Source organism: Sus scrofa, chromosome X (assembly GCF_000003025.6).
Source record: "Sus scrofa isolate TJ Tabasco breed Duroc chromosome X, Sscrofa11.1, whole genome shotgun sequence".
Lineage (NCBI taxonomy): Eukaryota > Metazoa > Chordata > Mammalia > Artiodactyla > Suidae > Sus > Sus scrofa.
This window is the reverse complement of record NC_010461.5, coordinates 116,495,160-116,522,808: the sequence shown is the minus strand read 5'-3', so window position 1 is coordinate 116,522,808 and position 27,649 is coordinate 116,495,160. Positions and strand designations below refer to the sequence as shown.

General features: G+C 35.6%; 1 long non-coding RNA gene across 1 annotated transcript in view; it reads right to left on the bottom strand.

The window, feature by feature from the left end:
• Positions 1-8,204, bottom strand: part of LOC110257811 — a 57,975-nt gene extending 49,771 nt beyond the window's left edge. Inside the window, exon 1 of the long non-coding RNA XR_002340808.1 lies at positions 7,829-8,204. This is a non-coding gene — a long non-coding RNA (uncharacterized LOC110257811). The remainder of the gene's footprint in view (positions 1-7,828) is intronic.

Sequence of the window (27,649 nt, the reverse complement as noted above, 5' to 3'; positions counted from 1 at the left end):
TTTCCATATACTCTCCCTCTGGGTGAAGCTGTCCTCTCAACCCTAGGGTTATGGAAACAGAAGAGAAAAGTGAGGATGGTTATTTCCTTTTCACCTCTGCATGTACTCATGATTAAACACATGAAAACTGGAAGTTTTCTGTTTAAAACCTGAACACCAACATTAACACCATCAAAGACCTGGGTTTTGTTTTTCCTCTTTGATTTTTTAAAATTGAAGTATAGTTGACATACAATATTATGTTAGTTTCAGGTGCACAATGCTATGGTTCAGCATTTAATAGACAAGTTGATCACAAGTCTAGTAACCATCTGCAACCATACAAAGTCATTACAATATTACTGACTATATTTCCTATGCTGTATATTACATCCTTGTAACTTATTTTATAACTGAAAGTTTGTATCTCTTAATTCCCTTCATCTATTTCACCCAACACCCCAACTCCCTCACCTTTTTCGGCTACTTGTTACTTCTCTGTATCTGAGTCTGTTTCATTTGTTTTATATATTCCACATATAAGTAAAATCATATGGTATTTGTCTTTTTCTGACTTAGTATGAGAATCTCTAGTTGTATCCATGTTGCTGAAAATGGCACGATTTCATTATTTTTTTATGGCTGAGTTATTCCATTGTGTTTGTAAATGTATCACATCTTTTTTTAATCCATTCATCTATTGATGCACATTTAGGTTGCTTCCATATCTTGGCTATGGTAAATAATGCCGCTATGACAATTGGGGCACATGTATATTTTCAAATTAGTGTTTTCACTTTCTTGGTGGAATTCCTGGGCCATATGATAGTTCTATTTTTAATTTTGGGGGGAATCTCCATACTGTTTTCTATAGCAAGTGCACCAATTTGCATTGCCATTAACAGTGCACAAGCGTTCCCTTCTCTCCACATCCTCACCAACACTTGTCATTTGACAAAAAGCCATTCTGGCAGGTGTGAGGTGCTATTTCATTGTGGTTTTGATTTGCATTCCCCTGATGATTAATGGTGTTGAGCATCTTTTCATGTGTCTTTTGGCCATATGTATGTTTTCCCCAGAAAAAAAGTCTACTGAAGGCCTCTGCCCATTTTTAATAGGATTTTTTTTTTCTTTTTGGTTTCTGATAATGATTTGTGAGAGTTCTTTGGTATTTTGGATGTTAACTCCTTATCAGATATATCATCTGCAAATATTTTCTTTGGTAGGCTGCTGTTTTGTTCTGTTGACAGTTTCCTTTGCTGTGCAAAAGCGTTTTAGCTTGATGTGGTCTCGTGTTTATTTTGTTTTTGTTGCCCTTCCCTGGGGAGACAGATTTAAAAATCTATTGCTAAGACCAATACCAAAGAGCACAGTGCCTATGTTTCTTCTAGATTTATGGATTTAGGTCTTACATTTCAGTATTTAATCTATTTTAAGTTTTTTATATGGTATAGGAAAGATGTCTAATTTAGTTCTTTTGCATGCAGCTGCCCAGTTTTTCCAACACAATTTACTGGAGAATCTTTCTTTGCCTAAATGTATATTCTTGGCTTATCATAGATTAATTGACCATAGGAGTATGGGTTTCTCTCTGGGCTCTCTATTCTGTTCCACTGATCTATGTGTCTTTTTTATGCCAGCACCATACTGTTTTGATTACCATAGCTTTGTTGTATATAGTTGACCCTTGAACAATGCAGGGATTAGGGTCATTGACTCCCCGTGCAGTCAAAACTCTATAATTTATGTTCAGCCCTTCAAATCTGTGGTTTTGTATCCGTGTATTAAACCACAGATTGTGTGGTACTATAGCATGTGCTTATTGAAACAAATTTGCATGTTAAGTGGACCTATGCAGTTCAAACCAGTGTTGTTCAAGGGCCAATTGTAGTTTGAAATCAGGGAATACAGTATCTCTAGCTTTGTTCTTATTTAAGATTGTTTTGGTTATTTGGGGTCTTTTGTGGTTCCATACAAGTCTTAGGATTTTTTGTTGTTGTTGTTCTAGTTCTATGAAAAATGTCATTGGTATTTTGATAGGAATTGCATTGCATCTGCAGATTGCTTTAGACTGTATTTTTAACAATATAAACTCTTCCAATCCATGAGCATATCTTTCCATTTACTTATGCTGTCTTTAATTTCTTTCATCAATTTTTACAGTTTTCAGAGCACAGGTCTTTTATCTGCTTGGTTAAATTTATTACTACCTATTTTTTATTTTATTTTTTGATGTAACCGTACTGGGGTTGCATTTTTGGCCATGACTGCTGCATGTGGAAGTTCCCAGGCAAGGGGCTGAACCCACACCACAGCAGTGACACCACCAAATCCTTAAACCAGTTCACTACGAGAACTCCTGATGTTGCACTGTTATCTTTGTGACAGCTTATTAGTGTATAGGGACAAAATCAATTTCTACATATTAATTTTGTAACCTGCAACTTGACTGAATTCATCTATTAGTTCTAATGACTTTTCATGGAATCTTTAGGGGTTTTTGTATATAGTATGTCATCTTGCAAAGAGAGTTTTATTTCTTCTGTTTCAATTTGGATACATTTCATTTTCTTGTCTGATTTCTGAGGCCAGGACTTGCTGTATTATGTTGAGTAAAAGCAGCAGTAATGGTTATCTTCATCTTGTTCCTGATCTTAAAAGTTTTGGCTTTTGGCCAATGAGAATTATGTTAGCTGTGAGTTTGCCACATGTGTCCTCTATTGAGTTATGCTTTCTATACATGAATTGTGAGTTTATATCATAAATGGATGTTTTATCAAATACTTTTTCTGCATCTATTGAGGTTATCATGTGACTTTTATCATCTGTTTTATCAATGAGGTGTATCATGTTGATTGATTTGCAGATGTTGAACCATCTTTGCAATCCTGGAATAAATCCTATTTGATCATGGCTTACAGTCCTTTCAATGTATTTTTAATTACATTTGCTATTATTTTGTTCAAGACTTTTGTAGCTATCTTCAGAGATATTGGCCTGTAATTTTCTTTTTTTTGGGGGGTGGGTATCTGATTTTAGTATGAGGGAAATGCTGACCTTGTCAAGTGAGTTTGGAAGCATTCCTCCCTCTTCAGTTTTTTGGAACAGATTGAGACAATAGGTATTAAATCTTCTTTAAATTATAAAATTCCCCTGTGAATCCATCTCATCCTGCACTTTTGTGTGTTGGCGGTTAAGTAAGTACTGATTTAATTTCATTACTAGTGGTTACTCTGTTGGGAATTTCTATATATTCTTGATTCAGTCCTGGAAGATAGTTATATTTCTAGGAATTTACCCATTTCTTCTAGGTTGTCCAATTTGTGGGCATATAATTGTTCTTATTAATCTTTTCTTCTCATTTTTTAAAGTTTTACTGAAATATAGTTGATTCACAATATTGTGATAATTTCTGCTGTACAGCAAAAGTGATTCAGTTATACATATGCACATATCAATTCTTTTTCAGATTCTTTTCCTATATAGGTAATCACAGAATATTGAGTAGAGTTCCCTATGTTACACAGCAGGTCCCCATTGTCCAGTTATTCTATATACAACAGTGTGCATATACCAATCCCAAACCGCCAGTCCATCCCTTCCCTCCCACCAGTCTGTTTCTGTTCTACCAACGAATTTGTTTCTATCGTTTTTTAGAATTCTTTGTTATTTCTCCAGTATCAGTTGAAATTTCTCTTTTCTCATTTCTTATTTATTTAAGCCCTCTCTCCTTTTTTCCTGATGAATCTGGCTATTTATCACTTTTGTCTATCTTAGTTTCATTGATTTTTTTATTCTTTTTTTTAAATCTCTATTTCACCTATTTCTGCTGTAATCTTATTTCCTTCCTTCTACTGACTTTGGGTTTGCCTGTTCTTGTCCTAGTTCCTTTAAGTGTAAGGTCAGATTGAGGTTTTTGTTTCCTGAGGTAGGCTTTTATCCCAATAAAATTCCATCTTAAAACTGCTTTTGCTCTTTGTCCCACAGATTTTGGAATGTTGTACTTTCATTTTCATTTGTCTCAAGGTATTGTTTTTATTTCCCCTTTGATTTGTTGAGCATTAGTTGTTTAGAAGCATGTTGTTTGGCCACTGCGTTTTTTCTAGTTTTCTTCTTGTAACTAATTTTTAGCTTCATACCACTGTGGTTGGAAATGATGCCTGATATTATTTCAGACATCTTATATTTATTAAGACTTTATTTGTGGCTTAACATGTGAGCTGTCCTAGAGAATCTTCCATGTGCACTTGAAAAAAACTGCATATTCTGTTGACTTTTGATCAAATTTTTTGTATATATCTAAGTCCACCTAGTTTAATGTGGCATTTAAAGCCAGTGTTTCCTTACTGATTTTCTGTCTGGATAATTTGTCCATTGATATAAGTAGCATGTTTAAATCCCCTATTATTATAGTATGACTGTCAATTTCTACCTTTATGTCTTTTAATATTTGGTTATATATTTAGGTTCTGAGAAGTCCAGCCATGACTGTTTCAGGTATGCAGATATGAGAGGCTGGCCTGTGACATGGCTGGCTGTAAGGCCTGGCCACAACTATTATATGCATGTTGGTGTGCAGGGCTAGCCCCCAGAGCAAGAGCCACATTTGAGGGGCAATATTACCAGCTGAGGCAGCCCACCAGGTGTGGTGTATGGGAGCTGCTTTGCAAGTGTGCTATATTTTCCTTTGATTGGTGAATGCCATAATATGCAGTAAATAAGAGTTGCAGAAAGCAGGTTTAAAAGTGGTGTGGCTATACATATCCCAACAGAGTCACAGATTACTCCTCAAATGCATGGCTTTCAGCAGTGCCTACTTCTACAGAATGCTGAGGAACCATCACTTGATAACTGAATAAAATGTTATAAAATATTTCAAATTATTTTAAATGACTCACATCTATCTCACCACCACTCCTTTGAATGGATGGCTTGGGAAGTTTGTACGGGCTTACTTATTTCCTAAATGCAGTTATGAGTAGGACTCAGCCCACAGTAATAATGCAGTGAAGTCCCACGGATACACTGTAACATGGAGCTCTCACTGAAATATATAGAATTCCAGCTTCTCATCATGCCACTCACCTAGCCAAGCAGAATTAGCAGGGTTGCTAGCTTTTTTGTGCTCTCACCCATAAAATACAGATTTTTCCCCTTCATGTCCAAGAAAATTAAAACACACACAAAGCTTTTATCCTGTGCTGTTGCTCTGAGCTCAAGGGATTTGTTTTCTTCAAAATGAAAACCATAATGACATCTGCAAGTCAAGCTATTTTTTTAAATTATTTTTTGGAACATGTGAATCTCTTAAAAATTAAACTTTTCCATCCCTGTGAATATTGTGGAATACATACAGCAATCATAAGAACAAAGACAAATCTAAGTTATCTTCTGTGTAAGGCAACCCTGATCTGTTGAATGGTATGTCAGTAGTTCAGCAATAGTGATGAATAAAGAAAAAAAGAGCTAGGACTCCAAAATAAAAGTGAGAATAAAAGTGAGAAGTAGGGCTGAAAAGAACACTCCTGTGGAAGACTTTGAATTCTAGATTTGAAGTCCAAGGGCTTCCTAGGCCAATAATAAGGTGCAAGAGTGTTTCCATGTCTTGCTAATGTGCCAAGTTCAAACTCTTGAGCATAGGCACAAGGTCCTTTGTAACTTGGCACCTGCCTACTTCCCCATTCATTACATTTCTTCTCCCAACACTGTATGTTCCAAGCATTCTCCAAATTTCCTGCTTGGAGGCTGTTCATGTACAGTTCTCCTCATCTCACATGTCATTCACACCCTCTTCATCTAAATAAGCTAAATTTCATCTTTAGACTTAGTTGTAAATGTCACCTACTCTGGGAAAACACCCCTGACACAACTCCCAGCTAGCTGGTGAATTGTCTTGCTTCTGTTATTTTGCAGCAAACAGAAAATATGGGTGCTACTTTTCTCACCTCAATAGATTATCATATATATATGTGTGTGTATGTATGGTTAATTATATATAATTATAACATAACATATATATATATATATCCCTAATCCTGGTATAGTAGATATTCAGTCACATGTTTAATTAATGATTAAATGAATATATTCAAATACGTAATGGCTTTTGTGATTTTGGATGATCAACCTATTTGGAGCAGGACCCCTAGAAAGCAACAGGCAATACTGAGAATTAGGCCTGCTATCCAGGGAAAAGAGATCGATAAGAGCCATCTAGGCCTCCAGCAAAGCAGTGTAAATTTCAGAATAGGATTCTAGGGAGGAGCCCAACTTTTCCAACATAATTAAGGTCATCACAGAAAAAGCAGCAGCGTGGTGGGAATATTGGCCAGGTCAATGAAAATACAAATAATTTCAGACACCCCTTGTTGTTGGGGTTTCAAGGATCTAGTGACTCTAAAAAAGGGCAAGGACCTGTGCAAACTGGTGGAGCTAAAGTTGTAGGCCAGGCTTCATGACTAGAAGAAGAAAAGCATTTAATGGAGGCGAGTGTGGCACCAAATAAATCTCAGGCAGACTTCTGAAGAGAAACTCAGGTCGAAAAATATTTTCATTCATTTAAACTTTACTTTCATCATCAAAAAAATGGAAATTAAGATCTGGGAGGGACAAGATGGCAGAGGAGAAGCACATCTTCTCTCATGAGTACATCTTATCTCATGAGCACACCAAAAAAACTGCTGAACAACCATTTATTTAAAAAAAAGAGAGAGAGAGAGAGACTGGAGCCCAGCAAAAAAAAAAAAAAAAAGATGTTTTACATCCAAAGGCAAAGGATAAGCCACAATGAGAGGCTAGAAAAGGTGCACTTGTGATATAATCAAATCCCGTACCACCCAAGTGGGCAACCCACAAAGTGGAGAACAATTATATAAAAGTTCTCCTGAAGAGGCGTTCTGAGCCCTAGAGCAGGCTCCAAAGCCAAGAGGAGCCCCCAGAGCAATAGACCTTTTGGTAAATTGACACAGTTGAAAAGATCTTGTGTGAGAGATGTACGCAGAGAGACTCTGGGTTCCTGCAGAATCACAGGTTGCTGGTCAAAGTTCACAGTGTGGGCAGGAAACTCACCTAATACAGGTTTGTAAAATCGCATCAGTGGTGATAAGAAACTTGAAAAGTTAGGGTGAGAGTCACAATTAGTCTCCGGTGGGAGCAGTCCATCCTAGAGGCTCTATACCGAACATTGATTCTTTACAATGTGCATGAAAGTCACCTGGGGCTCTTGTTACCCATAGATTCTAACTCATCACATCTGAAGTGGAGCCCCAGGCTCTCTGCATTTCTAACAAGCTGCCCTGACATGCTGAAAGCCACTACACTTTGCTGAGCAAGCCCATAGACCTCCTTGACATAGGTTTAAAATGGAAAAAAAAATACAGTTGACTTACTGGATCTAAGTTATACACGTAGGTGGCATTAGAACCTTTCAGCCAAGGTGCATGATCTTACCAGAAAAGTAATCATTTACAGAGAAAAAAAGACCAAGCCAGCACTGAGACTCAGAGTGTGAGGGAGATGGAGCCTGGGATTAAGGGATCTGGAAACACAAATGCAAATGAAGGGGGCGGGGAGGAGAATGGGAAGCATAGAAATAGCAGCAAAGTTGTTTGACTGAATAAACAATCCATGTTTGAAAAGCAGAGAAGGTAGCCCAGTATTTGAAGTCAGGCCCGGAAATGCCAGACCCAGAACATTAGGCTCACTAGAACAGAAAAGGCAAACCTCAAAGTCTTACAATAAGCAACCGAAAGAAATCAGTAAGCAAACCCGAAAAAAAGAAGAGTGAGCACAGGCTCACAATGTCTAGAAGGCACCCAGGTGGACTCCCAGATGTGGGAAGTGAACTTACCTGCTCATCTTCAGCCTGCAGAAAGAACTGAGCAAGGCAAATCCAAATGTCCTGGTCCCAGAGGAAACAGCGTCTCCAGCAAGGAATCCAAAAGGGATGAATAAGGAAGCTGGAACTCACCAAAGGTTCAGCTAAGCTATCCACGCCAAATCGGACGTAAAGTGACGTAGTCACACTGAACCAATGAAAAGCCTGTATTCCTCCTACCTGCTTGGGGCAGAATCACTTGTGAATTAAGCAGCTTCACCTGCGAAAATTGGCAAACAGTAAAGGCATGAGGAACTTGGTAGAGCCTGAAAGTCCCAGATCAGCAGTATCAGCATCACCGGAGAACCTGTTAGAAAATGTAAATTCTCCGCCCAGCTCAAGACCTACCAACCAGACACTGTGGTGGTGACACTCTGCAGCCCGTGTTCCTACAAGCCTCCAGGTGATTCCAATGCATGCTCACTGCAGTAGAGTCTATTGAAAGCTTGGCGGAGAGACAAGGCCAGGTGTGGCAAAGGACACTCAATATAAGCTGGCTTGATAAGGGCGCTTTTAAAGAGGTAGTGAAGACTAAAGCCTGTTTACAGGAAGATCCAGTGGGGATCGTGTAAAACTATAATTCATGAAACATCCTCAGTGATCAACAGAGCTGGACAATGATATTCCGTGAGAGAGTTTTATCAGAGTTGAGGAATCATCCAGCCACATGTAGGATGATAATGTTTGGATGCTGATAGTGAGAGACGTCATGAGAGCCAAGAGGTGACCCAACTTACAATATGGATTTGAAAATTCTTCGATGATGTATTTTTAAGAAACTCACTGAAGAGAAGTGCTGTTTTGTGCCTGTGCTTGTGAAAAGATCTTCTCAGAGGGGAAAAATAAACTTGAGAAAAACAAACATGATGGTCTAATGGGATCTGTTTGACAAAAACACTTAGAAAGATATTTGCTTTAAATATGAACACAAGTGTGAGGCACAAACCCCCCAAACATGTAGGAGCTTTAATTACAGGCACACCTTGTTTTCTTGCTCTTTGCTTTATGGTGCTTCAGTGATACTATGTTTTTTGTTTTTGTCTTTTTAGAGCCGCACCCAATGCATAGGGAGGTTCCCAGGCTAGGGGTTGAATCAGAGCTATAGCTACCGGCCTATACCACAGCCACAGCAATGCCTGGGATCAGAGCTAAGTCTGTGACCTACACCACAGCTCAAGGCAACACAAGATCCTTAACCCACTGAGCAAGGCCAGGGATGGAACCTGCATCCTCATGGATGCTAGTCAGATTCATTGACCACTAACCACAACAGGAACTCCAGATACTACATTTTTTAATCATTGAATGTTTGTGGCAAACTGGCATCAAGCAAGTCCATGGGTGCCATTTTCCAACAGCATTTGCTAACTTCCTGTGTGTCATGTTTCAGTGATTCTCACAGTATTTCAAGCTTTTTCATTATGACATATTTGCTATGATGATCAGTGGTCTTTGATGTTGCTATTGCAAAAAGATTGCAACTCGCTAAAGGCATGGGTTGTTGATGACCATTTTCCAACAATAATTTTTAATTAAAAAAGTAAAGAAGGAAGCAATCTGAAAAAGTCTAGATAGTTTAGGATTCCAGCTAAAACTATGAAGACAGGAAAAGGATCAGTGGTTGCCAAAGTTTATAGGGAAGGAAGGGATAATTAAGTAGGCATAGCACACAGGAATTTTAAAATAGTGAAAATACTCTGTAACAATACTGCAAGGAAGGATACATGTCATCATACATTTATCCAAACCCACAGAATGAAAAACACTAAGAGTGAACCATGATATACACTGTGGACATTGATGGTTGTGAGGTAGGCTGGTCGATTGTACCACTCCAGGGGGATGTTGCTAATGAGAGAAGGTATACATGTGTGGAGGCAGGAGGTCTATGGAAATCTTCATATCGTCCTCTCAATTCAATATAAAACTACTCTAAAAATAGTCTTTAAAAACTGAATGTGCCAGCCCCAGAGAAGGCTGTATTTCAGGCCATAGAAGCAATACATTCCTTGGTCTATATTATATTTTAATCTTGTAAATTTATATAATACTCATAACAGAAGTTTTCAAACTATCATATAATTTAATTTGGATATAAAACTACCAGTCCTAATGGTGGCATCCACCAGACTGCTATGAGGAAAAGACGTACATATTTGAACTGTGTTTTTACCTGTCAAGGAGAGTCTCTCAAAGAGACAAACAACAAAAAGGCACATCGATGGCAGATGACATCCCAGGAAAAGACTGTGGTAACCAAGACTTATTGCACTTTCAAATGCATTGCCCACTGTAGATAAATCCAGAGTGTGTCAGGTTATATTTTCCTATCAATGATTGACAGTGCAGAGGTATTAAAATGACTGTATATCTTTATTAGATGTGTAAATGTAATTTAAATATTCTGAGTGCATTTTTTTAAGTGAGAAGAAAATGAGGTCTGCAGAGTCAATCTGAAACAACCTGGAATGCATGGAATTATGAGCTACATGAACTCAATATGAATATTTATTTTATAAACATCTGCTTGAATACAAAATATGTGGCTTAAGCAGATTCAACATGGATAATATTGCAATTAAGACTAAAAGCATTTAAAAGGAACACTGTCTTGAAAGCAATAGATTTCATTTGCAGGCAGTTGATAAGGATAAAACAGTATATGGTTATACGGCAAAAAACCACAAGAGAAATAGTTTGCTGAAATTAGAAAATACTAATGAGAACTTTATAAAAATCATACATTCTTCTCTTCACATCAACTAACACTTAGAGCAAAAGATATTTAATTGAGTAAAAAAACAAACAAAACAAAAACAGCTAATGAAACAGACTGTTGGGGAGTTATTTCAAAGAGCAAATTCCCAGGCCAATTTTGACTTAAACTCCATCCCAAAATTGTTTTTGAGCTTGTAAAACTTACATTTTACCATTCGGGAATTTGATTTCTCCAGACCTTCATAAATCTAAAATGTTTAATCTTGTGTCTTCTCTCTAAAATAATACATATTTTCTTAGGAAATTTAAAAATATGGAGTTCCCATCGTGGCACAGTGGTTAACGAATCCGACTAGGAACCATGAGGTTGCGGGTTCGGTCCCTGCCCTTGCTCAGTGGGTTAACGATCCGGCGTTGCCATGAGCTGAGGTGTAGGTTGCAGACGCGGCTCTGATCCTGCATTGCTGTGGCTCTGGCGTAGGCTGGTGGCTAAGGCTCCAATTCGACCCCTAGCCTGGGAACCTCCATATGCCAGGGGAGTGGCCCAAGAAATGGCAAAAAGACAAAAAAAAAAAAAAAAAAAAAAGGAAAATTTAAAAATAAGAAAGTACAAAAAAGGGAAAAAACTGGAAATAAAAGATCTCCTGCCAACTGTGTTTGTCAGTACTAACATATGTGTAAGTAGTTAGCATAGTTCTCAGTGCCCAAGAGACAGTCAATAAATGCTATTTTCCTTGACTTCTTTCCCTTCCTTTTATAAAAGTCACATTCACATACTTAAGGTACTAAGTTTGCTCAATATTTGACATTTTAAATGTTCAAAACATGGGCTCTTTCATAGTATCTAGAAAGAAAATGACATACTTTTTCAGCATAAAAATGAAGATTTCTCTCAGTGATAGTGACTATATGAATAAAGGTTGTTTTAGCCTCTTATCATTTCAATGAGTGAAAGCTTAAAAGGAATGGTATTTTTAAAGAAAAAGTTTACTTACATTTATTTCCTCTGGCTCCTGAGGGAATAACTAAGACTAGTGTGCAGAAGTCATGAGCAATAGATTTTTATTTAATATAAGAAAAATTCTTTCTAACAGTAGCTGGCCAATGATGGAAAGAGCTATTTTAAGACTTAGCAAGTTTTCAGTCACTACAAGTATTTGAGATGTGCCTGTGTGAAATTAGTCTTGGCATTTACTCACATATTTTAATCAGTTTCTTAGTTGTATCTCTTTCTAAAACTATGCCAATAAACTTTTCTGTAAAATGTGGTTTTTTAAAATATGGTCTTATTTTTTTAATTTTAAAAATAAAGTTGTATATCATTTTTCTCAAAATTGTATTTCATAGTCAATAAATTGTCAACAACAACAACAAAAAAAGAAGTGTCTGTATAAACAAATAGTCCTGGGGGCCATTGCAGAACAGCACCCTACATATTCAGTAAGACCCCCATTTAATCTGACAAACTAAAAAAATTATTATTACTATTACTATTATATATATTTTAGGAAACCCTGAATCCCATATATTCCCAAACAAATCTTTCATTGATTAGCCCTTTGAAAGCAGGTATTATGTCTCATTTATCTTTACTTGACAGTAACAGATGCCCAATAAAGGGCTATTAAATTTTTAGACCACCTATTCTACCATAGCATTATTTTAACTCTTTAAAGAGCAAATTTAGTGCATTTAGGGGAGCTTAAGCTGATCCAGAAGGAGTTGGTTCCACCAAAGTACATTATTTCAACAAAAATTGACTAAAACTCCTTATTTGCAATCATCTCTAACTACAGAAACCCAAAGAACACTACTGAATAAAAATTCTAAAACAGCAAACTCAGATTGAATGTTATTTCTCCAATACACACTGGGACAGCACATGCCAGCACATGTCTGGGTGTACACACATGTAGCCATACCGCAGGCTCTATACACTGGCACCACTTCAGTCTCAGAGACAGAGTTTTGGGTGAAGCAGAAAGAACAGCTTTATTGTTTGACCAAGCAAAGGAGGCTGCAGTAGGCTAATGCCCTCAAAATTGTGTCCTCCCTTGAGAGGGGATAGCAAGGGACTTTATAGGTTTAGCTTGACAAAACAGAGCTGTTGATAAGGATTAGGGTGCCTGCATTCTTCTCCCTCCATAGATCATTTCAAAGTCATCAAGGCCAGAGTCAGGTGATCTGGTGATGGTTTCTGGTGGTTTTTGGGGTTATTGCACCTTGACCTTCTCTCTGCAGTGAAGATAGCTCACAAAAGGAAGGGGGTGTTAGGGAGTGAGTCATAGGAAAAGAAAAACCCATGTGCAATATAAGCCTAACTAGAAAGTAACCAACACTAATAAGTTAGATGGCCAAGGCAGGACATAGCATCTCGGAGACTCTTTTAACTAGTTTTTAGCTGTAACAATATTTCCTAATCATTACCCTGAGTCAGCCTTTTGAGACTAAGGGGAAGCCTGGGAGGCCAAAGGAAAAGCCTTTTACTTCACAACACAAGGACTCAGGAGCTTGTACATGGTTTCACACACACAGTGCACATATTGACAGAAGGCCAGACTCTATAACCAGTATGAAAACTTTATAGCAAGCAGAAAAAGTACTATATCCTGATAAGCATGTCTTTGCTTTATGATAACAGATTTCTGGTAGTCTTAGAGGAAAATCTGAGGCTTCGAATGGAAAAGGTAGCAAATACACAGGGTTACCTTGTAAAGGTAATTCATAAGAGACATTGTCATCATTTTTTTCTGGTATAGTTACTAGGACTGCAACACTTATTTTATTTCCTTCGGTAAGATTTCTGAATATCTGAACCAGGAGGGCACATGTAGAAAACAACGAATGAAGTTGATTGACATTCATTGTCATTCTTCCGGCATCGGCATCGAGAGAAATGAAAACTAGATAGAATGAAAATAATTTTATAGCTAGAATCCTGGTAACAAAAGCAAACACGCTCCCTGTAATTTGCTTGCTGGAATATTTATACTCAGTAAGAAAAAAAAAAAGATTATTAGTAAGACTGAAGAGAGAAGTATGGTGCTTTATAAGTACTGTGCCTCTCTTACGAAAGGATTTCTAGGAGTCTCTCCGAGCATATATTTTTAAACAATCAAAGAGTCTGCTGAGACAGTTTCAAATAAAAGTGGCGTGTTCTGAGCATTCCACTGAGCAAGAACTTGGAATATCTTTGTGTCTTTAATTAATTTTTTAATTTAAAAATGGTGAAATAAGCTTTCTTCTATGAAGTCCAAATGAGAAACTAACCCCCAAAGCACAAGGCCTATTTTCAGCTTCATCAGCTGTAGAATAGAAGGAAAACTCCTATTATGAAAAGGGGCTATGGAACTAATTCACCATGCAGACCATTGAAAACTGCCTCTGGTGTTAGGAAATAGCCTTTGGTGTTAGGAAATCGCCTTTGAGTTACACATGACTGCAGTTCTTTGTTTTTTCAATGCAATCTAATTTGATATTATAACAGAGCATCCATCCGCACATTAAAAAAAAAAATTCTCTAAGGGCATGGCTGTTTCCATTGGTTTTTTTGTTTGTTTGCTTTGCTTTGAGGTTTTTTTTTTTTTTTTTTTTTTTTAAATAAACCAGCTGTCAGAAAAGATAGATGAGGAGAAGGTGAAGCTGTAAACTTCTTTCAGGTAATATGAGCACAGTGACATCAAAAGACTAATTTTCATGCCTCTTATGTATCCCTCTTAATTTTTATAAAATCATTTACTTACAATAAAATGATCCCACTTAAATTGTATATTCCAATGTTTAGTCAACTGTATACAGTGATAAAACCACATCATTATCAAATATATAGAAAATTCCCTTCACCCCAGAAAGTTCCCTCATGCCCCATTGAATTCAATCTCCATGATCCTCAGCCGTAGGCAACCATGAATCTGCTTTACGGTACTATAGATTGGTTTTGTGTCCTCTAGAATTTCATACAAATATGATCATACAGTATGTCTTCTTTTGTGTCTGGCTTCCTTCACACAGCATGTTTTAGATTCACTCATGCAGTTATGCATATCGGTATTTTGTCTGTATTCATCTGTTAGGAGACATTGGACTTGCTTTTAGACATTGGACCAGCTAATATGAACAAAACTGCTATAAACAAATATTTACAAACATTTTATGGAGGTATATTTCCTTTCTTACCTCTTTCTTTCTTTTTTTTTTTTTTTTTTTTTTTTTTGCTTTTTATGCATATGCAAGTTCCAGGCTAGGGGTCAGATCAGAGCTGACTTATGCCACAGACACAGCAATGCAGGATCTGAGCTGCATCTGTGACCTATAAGGCAGCTCATGGCAATGCCGGATCCTTAACCCACTGAGCGAGGCCAGGGATCCAACCCATATCCTCATGGATACTAGTCGGGTTCATTATTGCTGAGCCATGATGGGAACTCCTATTTTCCCTCTTTTTAATTTTAGTGATTCTAGCAGGTGTGTAAGTGCAAATCATTATAATTTTAATCTACATTTTCCTGATCAGTAGCTATGGATATTTTTTTTACCAGTTATGTGTTTCTTTTGGTAAAGATTCTGTTCAAATCTTTCCAATATTTTGAGGCTGTTTTTCTCATTATTGATATCTAAGAGTTATTTTATATTTTAGATGTACATTCTTTGTCAGATATTAAGTACTGCTAATATGTTTTCCCACTCTATGGCTTGCCTCTTCATTTACTTAACTGTATATTTTCAAGAGAAATTTTAAATCTGATGAATCCCAACTACATTTTTTTTGGTTGCATCTGTGGCATATAAAAAGTCCAGGGCCAGGGATTGAATCTGAGCCACAGCTATGATTTATACCACAGCTGAAACAACGGCTGGATCCTTAACCCAATGCACAGGGCACGGGACCAAACCTGTGCTACAGTAGAACAACACCAGATCCTTAAGCTGCTACACCACAGCAGGAACCTCCCAAATTTTTTGTTTGTTTATTTTAAAAGTTAGTGTTTCTTGATCTTGAGAAATTTGGCCTAAACTATGTTCATAAGAATTTCCTCAGGAGTTCCTGCTATGGTGCAATGGGTTAAGGATCTGGCATTGCTGTAGCTGCAGCTCAGATTCTATCCCTGGCCCAGGAACTTTCATATGCCAAGGTGTGGTCATTTAAAAAAAAATTCCTGTTTTTTTTCTACAAATTTTATCGTATTATCTTCGATATTTTTAAGTGTATGATCTATTTAAAGTTAACTTATGTTAATGGTTAAAGAAGTATTGATATTTACTTTTTCCTTTTGGATATTCATTTGTTCTAGCATCAGTTATTGAAAAGATTATCCTTTCCCCACTGAATGACTTTGTTACCTTTGTAAAAAAAATTATCAAGGAGTTCCCTTTGTGGCTCAGCAGTTAACGAACCCGACTAGGATCCATGAGGATGTGGGTTTGATCCCTGGACTCGATCAAACCCTCAATTCTTAATCCTGCATTGCTGTGAGCTGTGGTGTAGGTCGCAGACGAGGATCAGATCCCACATTGCTGTGGCTATGGCGTAGGCCAGCAGCTACAGCTCCAATTCAACCCCTAGCCTAGGAACCTCCATATGCCATGGGTGCAACCCTAAAATAGCAAAAAAAAAAAAAAAAAAAATTGGCAATACATGCGTGGATCTATTTCTAGACTTTTATCTGCTTTATTTATCTAGACTTTAATCTTATACCACATTATTTTTATTGCTTTTAGTTAATCTTGAAATAACACAGTAATAGCCCACGAGATTTGATCTTTTCAGAATTGTTTTGTCTATTCTAGTTCCTTATATTTTGATATAAATTTTAGAGTTTGAAATTCTAAAAATGAACCTTTTACTATCTCAGTTGGAATTCTATTTAATCTATAGATAAATATGAAGAACTCACATTTTAACAATTATGAGTCCAATCCATCAATTTGATACAGCTTTCTATATGAGTATGGCTTTAACTTTTCTCAGAAATATTTTGTGGCTTACAATGCAAAAGTGTTTATGTATTTTGTTAAATGAACCTTTATGTATTTCATATTTGTTGCTAATAAAAATAGTTATTTTAAGTGTTCATTTTCTGGAGTTCCCTGGTGGCTCATGTTCGATCCCTGGCCTAGGAACTTCTTCATGCCATGGACATGACCAAAAAAAAAGTTAACTTTCTAATTTTTATTGCTAATTTATAGAAATATAACTATATTTATATATATGATTTTTAAGAACTCATCTTGTATCCGGCTCTCAGTGACCTGACAGAAACCCTCTCAGATGCCCAACAGGAGCCATGGCTGTTCACAAACTTGGAAAGAGGCCTGCTGTCTGCAGACTTAACTATGGTCCCTGAAGGTGGACCATTGTCTCAGACAGAGCCCCACTGACCAAGGTCCTAGAGCCAGTACTGTCTGCCTAATGACCACTCAGAATACATGCACACCTGAGCCACTGGTAAAAGACATACCAAGTGTAACCCCAACTGTGTACCTGGCACCAAACATGTAACATGACTCTAAACTACATGACTGAGACCAGAGCTAATACCATCAGACTGGGGACCCAAAATGTCACCTGTTGAAACTAGTCCATAACGACTGAAAGAAGTTTACTCCTGAAAATAGGCAGATACCCACTCAAGGCTACATGAATCATAAAGAGTCAGGCAAAGGTGATACCTTGAAAAAAAAAGTAATATTGCTCTAGTAACTAACCCCAAAGAAATGTATATCTACACATTTCTTGGGAAATATATTTCTTGGGAAATAAATTAAAATAACTATCTTAAAGAAGCTCAGTGAGATACAAGAGAACACAAATAGATAACTAAATTAAGAAAGCAGTACTTGAACAAAATGAGGAACTTAATAAATAAATAGAAACTTCATTAAAAAAAAAACACTGAAATCCTGGAACTAAAATCTTTTATCAAGTAGGTGAAAAATCTGTACATTAAAAACTATATGGCATTGCTGAAAGAAATTGAAGACACAAATAAATGGAAAGATACCCAGTCTTTATGGATTGTAAGAGTTAATATTATCAAAATCTCCAGAGTGCCTAAAGAGATCTACAGAATCCATGTAATACTTATCAAAATGCAAAGGCATTTTTCACAGAAATAGAAAAAACAATCTTAATATTCATAAGGAAACACAGACTCCATAAAGTCAAAGTAATTTTGAGAAAGAATGAAGCTAAGGCACCACATTGCTTGATTTAAAACTATATTACAAAGCTATGTTAATCAAAACACTATGATAACTGGCATTAAAACAGACATATAGACTAATGGTACAGAATTGAGAGCCCAGAAATAAATCTGTGCCAAGAATAAAAAATGAAGAAGAATAATTTCTTCAACAAATGATGCTGAGTAATCTAGGATATTGAGAAGTAAAAAATTAAATTGGACACATCATATACCATACACAAAAGTTAACTCAAAATTGATTAAACAGATAAACTTAACTAAAACTGTGAAACTCCTAGAAAAAAACAAGGGGAAAATTTCCTTAACATTGTCTTGGCAATATTTTGGATATAACATCAAAACACATGCAAGAAGAAAAAAATAAGCAAATAGAACTACAATAAAGTAAAAGCTTCTACACAGCAAAGGGAAGATCAACATGAAAATGCAACCTACAAACATGGGAGAAAATATTTGCAAACTACATATTTGACAAGGAACTAATATCCAAAATATATAAGGAACTCAAACAAGTCAATAGCAAAAAACCAAAATAATTAAAATTATCTGTATCTGTAGTTCTTAAATATGCACTGGAGGATAAAATGTAATCATGTATGTTATGCTTAATACTGATTAAAATATGAGGAAACCACCAAGTTATGGTAGATTTATAATATTATTATTAATACAAGTACTATACAACTAGTTGGCACTATTAGATGTTTGGACTGCTTCCATTTTATCCTATTACAAATAAAGGTGCAGTGGAAATATTTTTCTGTAGAAAGCATTGTCCTCCTTCAGGGTTATTATTTTAAGAAAATTTCCAAAAAGTAGAATTGGAAGGGTAAATATATACAAAAAAATTTAAGGTATTTGATACATATTGCAAAGTAACTCCTAGGAAATTTGAAACAATTTATATTTGCATTAACAAAAGTTTAATATCAATATAGAAGAAATGAGAACAAGTTCCATCATATTCATTCAAATGTTTATGTTATTTAATGTCAAATCAATGAAAATATTGCTATACTTCCTAGAAGTGGTGAATTTATACTCAGAGCATAGATTATTGAATGTGTTTAGTGTTGCTATAAATTCAATGCTTATGGTCTTTGTTAAATGGCTTCTTCAGAGGGCACTGATAGTGGACTTCAGACTAATGTATTATATATCATTAACCATGCAGAAATATATGAAGATAATAGCCATGGCTAAATAATAGAAAATAATGACACTTGGACAGTTAAGTCATTTGATGCAACATAAAAATTTGTCTAGATCAATGGTTTTGAACTATGTCTGATTTTTGAAATCACCTGAATATACTGGTCCAAAAACAATATTCCCAAACAGCTTCTGTAGAAATTCTGACTCAGAGGTTATGAGCTAGCTTTATATGATGATTGTTACAAAGAAACAAGTAGAATCACTGTACTAAATGCTAGTAATCATAGTACTCCTTTGCCTCTTCATCATTTCCTATACTTTATCTTACTTAATTCACACAGGAAACTGAAAAGATAGGCAAACTGGTAATATTTTGTTTTCACAAAGATGGTGAGTTTCAGTTGGTCTAAGTGAATTACTCAAGATCAAATTTTACCTAGATTTAATCAGCTTATCTCTCTCTAAGTCATAGGAGCATGAAATAACATGCAGACTAAGTGGATATAACAACATGCACTCCAGTGAGATGAAGTACACACCACTACATATCCAGAAAATTGTCTAAAAGAAGAAGAAAGACAGTATTGAGTATTGGTAAGAATGTAGAGCAGCCAGAGTTCTCATATACAGTTGATGGTGATGTACACTGGTAGAAATACTTTTGAAAACACTATTTACAAGTATCTAATAAAGCCAAATAGTTGTATACTCTATAACTCAAAAATTGCATTTCTAGGAATATGTCCAAAAATAAATGTCCTGATAATTACCAAAAAGCATGTGAAAGAATGTTCACAGCATCACCATTTGCAAGATTTCCCCAACATGAAATCAAGAGTAGAAAGGATATTATATATTTTATATTTTGATGTGACCACACAATGGAATGTTACACAACAATGAGAGTACCACCTATAATTATATACAACAGTATGAGTGGACCTCACAAACATGAATAAGAGAAGCTCAACATAATAGCACATACTACTATTTATCAAAGACATACAAAGCAAACTTATAATGTTAGGGATCAGGATGTTATTTTGCCTTGAGGAGGGATGGGAGTGTGTAGTGACTGGAAGAGGGCACAGAGGAGACATTTGGGATTCTGGAAATGTTCTGGGTTTTTTTTTTTTTTTTTTGGCTTTTTTTCCCCCGCTTTTTAGGGCCACACCCACAGCATGGAAGCCCAGGCTAGGGGTCAAATTGGAGATACAGCTGCTGGCCTATGCCATAGCCACAGCAACGAGGAATCAGAGCCATGTCTGGGACCTATACCACAGCTCATGGCAATGCCGAATCCTTTAATCCACTGAGCAAGGCCAGGGATCGAATGCACATTCTCATGGATACTAATCAGATTCTTAACCAGCTGAGCCACAACAGGAACTCCAAGAAATGTTCTGTTTCTAAATATGGGCAGGGGCTGTGTAGGTGTGGTCATTTGGTAAAATTTTATCAATCTGTATAATTATGATTGTGTAATTTTTGTTATGTATGCTATAGCTTACCAAAAGTTTTTGTACTTAAAGAATATAGACCATTTAATTTTATTTGATTATAGGTGATATACAATGTTAGTCACAGGTGTACAACAAATTGAATCAGTCATACATATGAATGTGGAGCAACAGGAGATCTCATTCATAGCTGGTGAGAATGCAAGATGGTGCAGCCACTTTTTAAGATAGTTTGGTACTTTCTTACAAAACTATGCATACTTTTACCATATGATCCAGCAAACACACTTGTTGGTATTTATCCAGAGGAGTTGAAAACATGTCCATACAATAACCTGCTTGTGGATATCTATAGCAGCTTTATTCAGAACTGTCAAAACTTGTAATCAACCAAAATGTCGTTCAGGTGAATAAATAAATAGTGGTATGTCCAGACACTGGAATATTACTCGGCATAAAAAAATGAATTATCAAACCATGAAAAGACCTAAAATGCATATTATTAAGTAGAAGAAGCCAATCTGAAAAGGCTATATGCTATATGATTCCAACTATACCACATTGTAAAGAGGGTAAAATGTTGGACTCTGTAAAAACATCAGTGGTTGTCAGGGGTTGGGGGCGGGGAGGGATGAATAGGTGAAGCACAAAGGTTTAGGACAGTACCACTCTCTATATTGCTATAATGGTGGATACATATCATTATACATTTTTCAAAACCTGTAGAATGTGCAATACCAAGAGTGAAACAATGTAATCTATGGACTTGGGTGATAATGATGTGTCAATATAGGCTCATCAATTGATCAATTATAACAAATGTACCACTCTATTGGGAGATGTTAATAGTAGAAGCTCTTTGTAAGGGAGACAGGGAGTATATGGTTAACTCTGCACTTTCTTCTCAAATTTGCTATGAATTTAAACTGCTCTGAAAATAAAGTAAAATATGTAAAAGGGGAAAAAATAAATAAACCAATTAACTAACCAAAAAAAAAAAAAAGAATTAGTCCATCTGTCATCACTTTGTTATGGGAAGAGGGCAGAAGATGGACATGGAATGAATGGGAAGAAAATATTATCTGCCAAATGTAAACTTCATATTTTACTCTGTATTATCACAACATATCAATAGAAGGGTGGACAGAATACATATGAACTACAACATACTTGTAGTACAATTCTTCACTTAAATCCAATATTCCTATTTTAGTCCCATCATATTAAATGCATACTTATCTGTAGAACATCTCTATTGATTTTGAGAGAAACATTCCAAATCTCATTTGCTACTATGTTGACTTTAATTTCTCATTTAAAATAGATTTTGGAACCTCATTCATTTTCCAACTTGAGTTGAAATGTTTGTTCAATTTTACACTGTGAATTGTTTCCATAATGGCTTACATGTTGGTGTTTCATAGAATGGGCACTTAATGATCCATTCTTCCAAAGAAAAACTGAGATTGATAAATTGTACAGAGTAGTCCTTTCATAGAGAAACTACATTTTTCACCCACTTGGACAAACTGAACGAAAAATCTACAATTGTTGACCAATTACAGAATTTTTAAAAACTTCATGTAATAATAAGAGCAAATATTTTAAAACAAAATTTGGGAAAAGGAAATACTTTTCTACTAAAACATACTTATTTATCATATCCACTTAGACTGAGGGAAGACATAAGGCAGAAGATCAGATCAGTAACATTCTAGATATATTCAATTTTCACATTAAATCATTGCCTTTTCATTTGATAATCAGTACAATACTACTTACATGAGATTGTTGCTTTCATCATTTTGTAGGTGAAGGAATTGAGGTGAAAGAAGTGGCAACACCAAGGCAATGTGGTGTGATTGAAACAATATGGATATAATAGCTGCTTGATCTTAAGTCATTGAACTTCCCTGATTCTCACATTCCTCAGATAAAATAGAGATAATAATACTTTATAACGTTGTGAACATTTAATGAGAAAACTGTATTTCATCCAAATTGTAAAAATAATTGACATAAACTTGTTTATAATATTCTTTATCATACTTTTAATATATGCAAGATATGTGGTGATATCCCCTCATTCAATCTGGATTTTGGAAAATTCTTGTTTTCTCTCTTTTTATTCCCTAATATTGCTAAGGGCTATCAATTTTTTGAGGTAGCATTGGTTTACAAAATTAATTATGTTTCATTTGTACAACATTGTATTTCAATTTCTATATACACAACAGTGTGGTCACTAGCAAAAGTTTAGTTTCTATCTTTCATATATAGTTGGCTGGTCCTCCCTCTACTCCTTCCCCTATGGTAACCATTACTCTAATCTCTGTAGCTGTGTAATTTTTCCTTGTTTTGTTCTTTAATTTTTATTGACATATAGATGATTTTTAATATTAGTTTCAGGTGTACAACACAGTGATTATAAATTTTTATAGCTTGTACTCCATTTAAAGTTATTATAAGATAATGTTACATTTCTTTGTTCTATACAGTATATTCTTTTAATTTGTTTACTTTATACATAGTAGTTTTTACCTCTTAATCCCCTACCTCTATCTTGTACTCACCCCTTCCCCCTCCCCACTGGTAACCATTATTTTGTTCTCTATATCTATGAGACATTTTCTGTTTTATTAATATACATTCATTTGTTTTGTCTTATTTTTTAGATTTCACATGCAAGTGATAAAATAGAGTGTTTTTGTCTTTTTCTGACTTATTTCTCCAAGCATAGTTCTAGGTCCATCCATGCTGCAAATGGCAGAATTTCATTCATTTATTCATTTTTACGGTTAAGTAACATTTCAGAATGTGTATGTCACGTCTTTATCCATTCATCTGTTGATGGACACTTAGGTTGCTTCCAGATCCTGCCTATTGTAAATAATACTGCTATGAAGATCAGGGTGCATATATCTTTTCTAATTAGTATTTTTCTTTCTTTCAGATATATACCCAGGAGTGGAATTGCTGGATCATATGGAAGTTTTTTGAGAAATCTCCATACTATTTTCCACGGTGGCTACACCAATTTATATTCCCACCAGCAGTGTAAGAGAGTTCCCTTTTCTCTCCATTTTTGCCAATATTTGTTACTTGTGTTATTTTTGATAATGGACATTCTAACAGATGTGAGGTGTTATTTGGTTTTGATTTGCGTTTTCATGATGATAAGTGATGCTGAACATCTTTTCATGTGTCTGTTGGCCATCTGTCTGTCTTCTTTGGAAAAATGTCTATTCAGGTCTTCTGCCCATACTTTTTGGCTTTTTTTTTTCTTTTTTTTGGCTTTTTAGTGCCGCACTTGTGGCATATGGAAGCTCCCAGGCTAGGGGTTGAATCAGAGCTGCAGCTGCCGGCCTACTCCACAGATACAGCAACTCGGGATCTGAGCCATGTCTTCGACCTACACCACAGCTCACAACAATGCCGGATTCTTAACCCACTGAGCAAGTCCAGGGATCAAACCCATATCCTCATGGATCCTAGTCAGGCTCGTTAACCACTGGGCCACAACGGGAACTCCTGCCCATTTTTTAAACTAATTTTTCCCTGGATTTGGTCTTGCCAGCTGTAACCAAGCCAATCATGAAGATCTGCATCTACTTCCTGAAGATCCTCAAAAAAGTGAGGACACAGTGAGGCCCAAGGCAGAGCCTGGGGGAGAGGATGCTGGTAAAGACATGGGGAACTGGATGGCCCCCGTTGTTGTTTTTGTTGTTTTGATAATGAGTTGATGAGTTGTTTATATATTTTGGATATTAACCCCTTATCAGTCATTTTATTTGCAAATATTATCTCCCATTCAGTAGGTTGTCTTTTTGTTTTCTCAACAGTTTACTGTGCAAAAGATTTTAGGTTTAATTAGGTCCCATTTATTTATTTTTGCTCTTGTTTCCTTTGCTTTAGGAGACAGATCCAACAAAACATTGTTATGATTTATGTCAGAGAGTTTTCTGCCTATGTTCTCTTCTACGAGTTTTATTGTTTCAGGTCTTACATTAAGGTCTTCAATCCATTTTGAGTTTATTTTGTGTATGGTGGGAGAAAATGTCCTAATTTCATTCTGTGGGCATCCTGTCCTGTTCCTAACTTTAGAGGAATATCTTTCAGGTTTTCACCATTGCGCATAATGTTATCTATGGGTTTGTCAAAAATGACCTTTGTTATGTTGAGATATGTTCCCTCTATAGCAACTTTGACAAGAGTTTTTATCATGAATGGGTGATGAATTTTTTCAAATGCTTTTTATGCATCTATTGAGATTATCATGTGATTTTTAATCCTTCCTTGTGTTAATGTGATGTATCACACTGATTGATTTGTGAATACCGAAACTCCCTTGCATCTCTGGAATAAATCCCACTTGATCATGATGTATGATCCTACTTATATATTCTTGAACTAGGATTGCTAATATTTTGTTGAGAATTGTTACGTCTATATTCATCAGAGATATCAACCTGTAATTTTCTCTCTCTTTTTTTTTTTTTTGGTGTCTTTGTCTTGTTTTGGTATCAGCACAATTGTGGCCTCACAGAGTTAATTTGGGGGTGTTCCATCCTCTTCAATTTTTTGAAATAGCTTGAAAAGGCTATGTCTTGGCTCTCCTTTATATCTTTGGTAGAATTTCCCTCTGAAGCCATCCTGTCCTGATCTTTTTTTTGCTGGGAGTATTTCTACTACAAATTCAATTTCACTAACAACAATCAGTCTGCTAAGATTGTCTCTTTCTTCCTGATTCAGTCTTGAAATGTATGTGTATAGAAATTTGTCTATTTCTCTGATATTTACTATTTCCTTCCTTCTGCTGACTTTGGGCTTTGTTTTTCCTTCTTTTTTCTAACCCCTTCAGATGGTACATTAGGTTTTTATTTGAAATTTTTCTTGTTTGTTGAGATAGGCCTGTATCACTATAAACTTGCTTCTTAGAATTACTTTTGCTGCCATCCATAGATTTTGGAAAGTTGTATTTCCATTTTTGTCTCAAATTGTTGTCTGATTTTCTTCCTGATTTCTTCATTGACCCATTGTTTTTTTAGTAGCATATTGTTTAGTCTCCATGTTTGTGATTTTTCCATTTTTCTTCCTATAATTGTTTTCTATTTCATACCATTGTGCTTGGAAAAAAAGCTTAATATAATTTATATGCTCTTAAATTGGTTGAGACTTTTTTTGTGTCCTAGCATATCATTTATTCTGGAGAATATCCCATGTGCACTTGAAATGAACATGAATTCTGATGTTTTTGTATAGAATATTCTGTAGATATCTATCTGGTCCAACTGGTCTATTGTGTCCTTTAAGACCACTTTTCTCTTATTTTCTGTCTGTATGGTCTGTCCATTGATGTAAGTGGGTGTTAAAATCCCTTACTATTACTGTATTATTTTCAATTTCTTCCTTTATGTCTCTAAATATTTGCTTTATATATTTGGGTGTTCCTATATTAGTGTGTGTATAGTAATGTGTTTAATGTCCTCTTCTTGTATTGATCTTTGCCTGTTTTTGTCTTTTGTTAGAAACTATGATTTGAATATTGTTACCCCTGTATTCTTGTCATTTTCATCTGCATGAAATATCATTTCCCATTCCCTCACTTTGTCTCTGTGTGTCTTATCTTTGAAGTGAATCTCTTGTAAGCAACATTTATGCAGGGTATGTTTTTGTATCCATTCAGCTACCCTATGCATTTTGATTGAAACATTTAGTCCATTGACATTTAAAATAATTATTGATAGGTATGTATTTATTGCCATTTTATGACTTGCTTTCCTTTTTTTGGTAGGTCTCTCTACTTTTCTTCTTTTTGTACTTTCCTTTGTGATTCGATGGTTTTCTTTAGTGGTATGCTTTTGTTCCTTTGTCTCTAGTTTTTGTATATCTATTATAGGTTTTTGATTTGTGGTTACCATGAAATTAATATATGTTGACCTATAACTATATCTACTTGTTTTAAACAAGTAGGACTTTAAGTTCAAACACAGAATAAAAGATCTACATTTTTTACTCATTTCCCTAACATTTCATGTTTCTGATGTCATTATTTTATATCTTCATGTTTATCCCTTTACTGATTATTTTATTTATAGTTGATTTCACAATTTTTTGTCTTTTAACCTTTGTATTAGCTTAAGTGGTTGATCTTCAGCCTTTACTAGACATTTGCATATAATAGTGGAATTTTTTTTCCCCTATAGATTCTTACTTTTTGTTATAGCCTTTTCTTTTCCACTTCAGGAAAACCTTTTAACATTTCTTTTAGGGTCAGTTTATTATTGTTGAACTCTTAGTTTTTGCATATCTGAGAATTTGATTTTCTCTCAATTCTATATGACAGTCTTGCTGGTAGATTATCCTCGGTGGCAGGTGTTTCCCTTTTAGTACTTTAAATTTATCATGCCACACCCTTCTGGCCTGCAAAGTTTCTGCAGAAAAAACAGCTGATAGCTTTATGGGGGTTCCCTTGTTTATGACTCTTTTTCTATTGCTGTCTTTAGAATTCTTTCTTTACCTTTTGTCATCTTAATTATGATATGTATCAGTGTGGGTCTGTTTGGGTTAATCTTGTTTGTGACCCTCTGTGCTTCATTTATTTGGATATCTGTTTCTTTCTTCAGGTTTGGGAAGTTTTTAGCTATAATTTTATCAAATACATTTTTAACCTCTTTCTTGCTTCTCCCTCTTGGCTCCTTATAATGCCCATTTTGGTATGCTTGATGTCTCTAAAGTCCTTAAACTGTTTTTTTGTTTGTTTGTTTTTTGGGTTTTGTGTTTTTTTTGTTTGTTTGTTTGTTTGTTTTTGGCTTTTTAGGGCCAGACCTGTGGCATATGGGGATTCCCAGGCTAGGGGTTAAATTGGAGCTGTAGTTACCAGCCTATGCCACAGCCACATCAGATCTGAGTTGCGTCTGTGACCTATACCACAGCTCACAGCAATGCCAGATCCTTAACCCACTGAGCAAGGCCAAGGATCAAACCTGTGTCCTCATGGATACTAGTCAGGTTCATTAACCACTGAGCCATGACAGAAATTCCTATTTTCACTTTTTTCTTTTTGCTCTTTTTATTGGGTGATTTTCATTATTCTATCTTCCAGATACGTATGTGTTCTGTATCACCCAGTCTGTTATTAATTCCTTCTAGTGTGTTTTCATTTCAGATATCATATTCTTTGGTTCTGACTGGTTCTTCTTATATTTCCTAGTTCATTGCTAAAATTTTCACTGTGTTCATCTAGTCTTTTCCTT